Genomic DNA, 6,714 nt, shown 5'->3' with positions numbered 1-6,714 from the left:
ACTCTGGCGATGAGGACGATGACGACGACGACGACGATGAAAGTCCGGAGGATTCGGAGGAGGCTCGAGCCGCTGAGGATGCCTTGGAGGAAGACACGCGACGGGCTCTATCCCAATCTCGATCCGAAGCCCGGCGGAGATCCCTCTCGACGCCGCCTCCACTCCCGAGTCAATCAAGACTCTCCATGGCTTTGCAAAGCCCTTCACGTTCGCTTGAACGACCAGCAAGCCCGGCTTGCACACACTCTTCTCGTAAGAGAGCTCAGCTCTCTTCGGGGCTGAGCCCCGTTGCCCTCTACCTCTTCGAGGCACAACAGAACTCAGTTCTTCCCCAGTAGGCCGCCCCGCGCCTACTGGGAGTTGCCGTTTCCCGGCGATGACCCGGAGGGTTGGCTCGCCGGAGCCTCGCGCTTCTTGCGCAGAGGGCAATAGGCCCTCAAGTGCTTAGTGCTATTGCACACAAAGCATCGGCGGATGCCGGCGCGCTGCTCCGCAGCAAGAAGCTCCGCTTCTTCATCTTCAGCATAGCTGAGGTCCATCGGCTCTGGACCGCCCGAAGAGCTTGCGCTACCAGCGCTCCAACCAGGTCGCGCCGACCTGAAGTTGTGCTCGGCATTCAATGCCACATCCACCGCCTCTTCAAAAGAGTTAGGGTGTACACGGAACACTTCCGTTCGAGCTGCGCTCACACGAAGTCCCTCCATGAACACGGTCACGCTGACCAGTTCCGGAAGAGGGTCCGCCGCCATTCCGGCGATAAGAGTTCTCAACTCTTGGACATAGTCCAATAAATCCTTCTTACCCTGGCGGGTAGCAAGGAACTTTGACCGGATACGGTACGCCTGATTAGGCGGCGCGAACACGCGCGAAAGCTGTTGCTTCAGCTTATCCCAAGTGGGAAATGCAGCGTCAACAGACGTGCCGCACGTTAGTGCCCATTCGCGAGCGCGACCTTCAAGCCTGCAGATAGCCAGCGCCACGCGCTGATGCTCAGACTGAGCAGGGCCGATCCCATATCATCTCGACCTCACGGGTCCAGAGAAGGAGATTCTCTCCATCCTTCCCCTCGAAGGTTTTTACGCTTACCATGAGCGGTTTCAGTCTCATAGACTCTTCACGCGTCATCGACGCCGCCGCCGTTGCGGCGCTCATCTTCTCTTGGACATGCTCCAAGAGCGCGTTCTCGTAGCGGGAGAACGATTCCAGCCTGGCAGTGACCGCCTCTGGACCTTGCGATGCAAGATGAGCCACGCCCTCCGGGCCAAGCAAGGACATAAGCTTAGTAAGCGCGTCCTGCTGCGCCGGGGGCAAATTCGCGAACACGGGGTGTTACATCCTCGCAGAGGATATAGTCAACCGACTCAGGAGCGGGATTGACCAACAAGTGCTACCAAGTGCAGCGGGGCTGCCGTAGCTCTAGCGTCAGAGGAAGACGTTCGACTCAAAGAGTCACCAATACTAAGTTCCTTATCCAAAGGACACTTACAGCCCAAGACCAGGGCTCAAAGTTAACACCTTAACTTTTATGCTTCAAAACCAGAAGTGTTTTATTTACTATTATTGCGACCAAGCCGCCTAGGGGTAAATGTATCTGTTTAACTATCTAGCATAGTTAAACCTAATCAAATGCATAACGTGTGGCTTTCGGCCAACGTACTGAGAGACCTTGTTAACTCTCCAGCTTATGTACTGAGAGTTTGTTAGCTCTCCGGGTACTTCGTACCCCTGTGTGTTCCACACTATGTAACCCCGTTACACTGTCGCTATCAGCAGCAAGGCTGATATTCGAAAGAAGGTGATTTCGGTAATTCGGTCTATGGAGTTGGCTGACAAGCTAAACTATCCCAGCTCGGGATATAAGCTTAAGGCGATCACTGCATTCAAGATTTTCGTCTACCATCGCGACCATGCTCTTGGGGATAGCGACGCTGTTATTCCTAAGATTATCCGCGAAAACAAGCATGTAATCAACTTCCCTACGACCAACAACAAGTGCGTCTTCCACTATATCGCCTGGCATACATTCCAGAGCCCTAAGAAGGATCCTCGCAGAATTCAGGCTCAGGTGAAGGAGGTATTCAAGCGCAACTGCTCTTTCAAGGGGGTGAAGTATACGCTGAGTCCATTTAGAAGTTTCAAGCCTATTGACCTACTACAGCTCGATGAGGTTGAGGACTGCTTCCAACTCGGTATTAGCGTATATAGCATGGATGTAGCTTCCGGAAATGTAGAATGCATTCGTAGATCGGACAAGGGTATGAAGCTATGGATATTTTATCGCTCGAGAATCATGCTCTTTACATCAAGAACATTGACATGCTTCAGGCTAAGTATCAATGCCCTAAGTGTGAAGTGGTTTTCGTCAGCGCTGAAAAAGTAAAAAATCACAAAAAGAATCAATGTGAGCTCGTGAATATCGAAAGCTTCCCAGCTGAGCCAACTATCTACAAACCAGCTCAGAACGTAATACGATCACTGCTTACGAAGTATTCAATCAGGAATACTGACCAGTACATCGATCACTTCATCGTTTATGACTTTGAGGCCATTCTTAAGATTACCGCGACTCAATACGGGGAGAATACTGTCTTCACGAGCGAACGCATTCCTGTGTCGGTATCAGTAGCTGATAGTTTAACCGAGGGGGTGCGTTGCTTTGTAAATGACGATCCAAAGATGCTACTTACCGAAATGTTCAATTACATTGGTGATGTATCGGTTAAAATTCAGCAGTACAATGTCAATAAATATATGTCGCTTCTACAAAAAATCATCAATGCACATGGTCTGACAGGTATGGAAGTCCCAGGCGCTAATTCTGATAAAAAGTACAAGATGTCTGATGTGGAGAGTTGGATTGAAGAGGGAAAGTATGCCAGCTTCTTTGACTATCACCGCAGTCTGTTTTGGTAAGCAAAGGTCTGATTATGGGAAACTGAAACAGCAGTTTGACCAGGTACCAGTATTCGGCTTCAATTCTGGTCGATATAATATTAACTTGATTAAAAAAAGATTTGTTTGCCGTAATTGGTACCGACAGCGTCGAATCTGTCATCAAGAACCCCAGCTACATGTGCATTGCTACATCGGACATGAAAATGCTTGATATCACTAACTATGTACCAGCTGGTACCAGCTACGACAAGTATCTTACAACATATCTCGGTGGCTGCAAATGCGATGGCAAAATTAGATGTGTCTGTGGTCTTGGTAAGGGTCTTTTCCCTTACGAGTACATCACCGCGTTCAATGTTCTAAAGCAGACTACTATCCCACCTAAGTCAGCTTTTGATAGTAAGCTCCGTGGAACGAGCATCACGAGCGATGACTACGAACGAGTGAAGTTCGTGTGGGATTACCACGAGATGAAATCGATCAAAGACCTACTGATCTGGTACAATAATCTCGACGTAGTCCCTTTCACCAAAGCTATCAAGGCTCAGCGAGAGCTTTTTTAAGCGCTTCGATCTGGATATGTTTGCGGATGGAGTGTCCCTACCTGGTCTTTCAGAGAAGGTTATGTATCAGACCTGCTTCAATAATCTCCAATATCCGGATAAGAAGCCTGCTAACGCATTCCGATTTCCAGCGAAGCGCATGGCTGGCTACGAGAGTCAGGTTGCTAAGGCAAAACGAAAATTTGGTATGACGCTCGAGCACGTGAATACATTGCTGCAAAAGCAAAAGTATCTGTGTGGTCTATGCTATTGTCAGCTGACTGCTGATACCGCTTCCGCTGATAGAATCAATAACAATCTTGGGCACACTGATGGGAATATCTTAATCAGCTGCATTTCATGCAACACCGCTCGAAAAGATATGTCTCTTAGGGGGTTCAGATACAAGACACTGCTTGATTTTAACGCAGACAGATTGGTGTTTTCGATTGACAAGGAGGAATCTGAGATTTACGGGAAAATGAAAGCTAACAAGACCATCAACTTTATTCAACAGGTATGCTAAGCGAAACGAGACGAAGATTCGTGGAGGTAAGATCTGCAACAAAATTATCGGATACGACGCTAACGCTCTATCCCTATGGGCCCTTGGTAGTGAGATGCCATGCGGTCGATTGACTACGGTTGAAGCGTATGATGGTATCATCGATGACATCAAAGCATACAAAGTATTCGGCTTTCTTGAATGTGATATTCGAACACCAGAATACCTTAAACAGTACTTTCGTGAGATGACTCCAATTTTCAAGAATGTACTGATCAACTGTACGAATGATAGCGTCATTGGTAAGCAAATGTTCGAACACAATGAGGCGCGCAAGCAAAGCCGAGCAAAACCAGCTCGCACGTTATTTGGTAGCTACTTTGGTGAAAAGATTCTCAGATACGCATCTTTGCTGAAGTAGTATCTCTCTCGTGGTTTGGAGATCACCAAGATTTACAGCTTCATAAAAGCGAGCTCCCATAAAGCTTTTGCTCCATTTATGGAGGCTGTATCAAACGCCCGGCGAGAGGGTGATGTTGATAAGTCGAAGGCTATGATTGCCGAGATGGTGAAACTGGTAGGCAACAGTGCTTTTGGTCGATCTGGCATGGCTATGAGCAAGCACAAAGAGGTTAAGTATGAGTCGAGTGACAAAGCTATTAAGAACAAGATCGAACACTTTACGTCCCATGGTCTCGAGGAGCTTAATGATGCGTGTGAGATCACGATGGAAGAAGCGCCGACTCAATAATAAGAACCCAATCCATTTGTCGATTGCTATCTATCAGCTTGCTAAGCTACGCATGCTTCAGTTTTACTATGACTGCATAAATTTCTACTTCGATCGCTCTGACTTCCAGTATCAGGAGATGGACACTGATTCGGCTTATATCGCTTTCAGCTGTGATAATCCATTTCAAGACTGTATTAAGCCTGAGCTACGAACCCACTTCAAGGAGCAATAAATACGATTGGTTCCTACGTGACTACAACATTGAGGTAGCTAAGTTTGATCGCCGTACGCCTGGTTTGTTCAAAGATGAATGGTCAGGTGATGCTATGGTCTCACTATCGAGCAAGAACTATATTTGCTACCTACCCGATGAGACATACAAAGTAAAGGTTTCAGCGAAGGGTATCAACAGGGAAGTGGTCGAAACAATGTGTTCTTAATCCCGATGGAGTTTGAGACTGTCGTACGGGATCGCATCACGCTACAAGGTACAAAAAGGGGTTCAGACTATCGAAAGAAACTAAGTCTATCATCACCTATACTCAAACCAAAACAGCGCTTAACTAGTACTATGACAAACGTCGAGTACTTGATGATGGTATCACGACTGAACCACTTGTAATTTAAGCAGCTAGCCACTGGGGATTTTTTTAATGTAAATATAGATCATGGACGCGCTATTAAAGAAACTCTACTATGACCCAAAAACCAGTTTTATAGGAGCTCAAGCTCTGTATCAGAAAGCAAAGGAGTTGAATCCTAAGATAACTTTCAAAATAGTAAAGGATTGGTATGGGAGTCAGCCCGATATTCAACGATTTCAGGAGCAAAAGAAGAGATTCAATGGTTTCAAAATAGCTTCGCATAACCCCAACTCGTGGCAAATTGATCTTGCGTTTTGGAAGAAACGGCCAATTTTGACTGCTATCAACATCAACTCAAGGCTGGGGTACGCAAAGCTCTTACGAAACAAGACGGCAGCAATTGTGTTAGAAGCGCTTAAAGCGTTTGTTCGTCTCCACAAAGTGGATATCCTAACAAGTGATAATGGTAGTGAGTTCATGTACTTACAGGCCCAAGAGCTCTTAGACACTATCACATCGGAGGTGACCTCGTGCGAGTCGGAGGATGATGGCAATTCGGCAGACACTCCGCATCCGGAGGCAATCGAGCAGGAGATTTGCATGAAAGATCTGGAATCGAAAAACAGCATGGAAGGCAAGAACGCTCACATCGCCAAGGCGGAGCACGAGGACGACTGTGCTGATCCGAATGTAGATTCAGACGATGGCGTGCAACAAGAAGATAAAAGACCGCCGGAGAGGGAAAAGAAGAGCTCGAAGGCTGTGGTTAAGGGACGTCCAGAGTCGACGGGAAATCAAGCGGTGGCAAAGAGCAAGGGGCTTTTGACGGAGACCAAGAAGAAGCGAAATAATAATGGTGTTCCCACCCAGCAAGAGCTTCTGTTTGGGGGGGGAGTTGCCACGGTGTTAGTTGCGTACCTCCTTGCGTGTGTGTACAGCTTCTTTCACCCTGTAGTGTTCCCCTTATCGAACTACGAGGAACTGTTCTCGGCGTACGATATCTCGAATGTTTCCGTGCACATTGTGAACCCCGTGGGAAACTCAATAATCACGCCACAAGGTGTTTCATTCGAGTGGCAACTTGCCAACTTTCCCACTGAAGCTCTGCATTTGTATGGCGCCGAGGTTTTTCGATACGAATTATTTTTGGGCGACGAGGTTTTCACGTCGGAAATAGGATTTCTTGCACTTGAAAGCGAAGACGACAATACTGAAGTGCTCAATCGCACTGTCGATTCCTCTCCGAAAATTCACACACGACGCGATATTTAAGCTTCATCTCGAAGTTACTATCCCCATTCCTGGGCTAATCGAAGAGCTCACGACATACAAGAAAGATGTCTACGTTCGAAAGCCACTTACTCCCTCTATTGGGGACGAGGTACACCTATCACTAACGTCTCCCTTGGATGGTGCTATCTTCGAACGACATCAGTCTATTGTCCTCGAGTACAC

Source organism: Phytophthora infestans, genomic scaffold (assembly GCF_000142945.1).
Source record: "Phytophthora infestans T30-4 supercont1.34 genomic scaffold, whole genome shotgun sequence".
NCBI lineage: Eukaryota > Oomycota > Peronosporomycetes > Peronosporales > Peronosporaceae > Phytophthora > Phytophthora infestans.
Note: the sequence above shows the minus strand (reverse complement) of the source record.